Source organism: Penaeus monodon, chromosome 19 (genome assembly GCF_015228065.2).
Source record: "Penaeus monodon isolate SGIC_2016 chromosome 19, NSTDA_Pmon_1, whole genome shotgun sequence".
Classification (NCBI taxonomy): domain Eukaryota; kingdom Metazoa; phylum Arthropoda; class Malacostraca; order Decapoda; family Penaeidae; genus Penaeus; species Penaeus monodon.
The window spans coordinates 23,029,204-23,029,431 of record NC_051404.1 but is presented as its reverse complement, the minus strand read 5'-3'; the positions used below and the strand labels follow the sequence as shown (position 1 = coordinate 23,029,431).

At 28.9% G+C, this 228-nt stretch overlaps 1 protein-coding gene across 1 annotated transcript in view; it reads right to left on the bottom strand.

Moving 5' to 3' along the window:
• LOC119585134 (synaptojanin-1-like) overlaps positions 1–228 on the bottom strand; it is a gene marked incomplete in the record, with an annotated part of 155,688 nt that overhangs the window by 18,170 nt on the left and 137,290 nt on the right.

Here is a 228-nt window from a genome sequence, read left to right as displayed (position 1 = left end):
CAACTTTGTTATGGAAAATGTGAATATAATTTGGTTATAAGGTGGGAAAAATCAAAAGCATTAGATTGCACAGAAACTGATAAAGAGGGTTGTCTCAAATAATCAGTGTTCTATTCTCTGAAAGGTATAAGCCTTGTAATTTTTTTATGTAATTGTGTGTCAAGAACACAAGTAATGACATACATATGTACATAATTTTTCCTTTTTTTTTTCTTTCTCCTCTTGTTA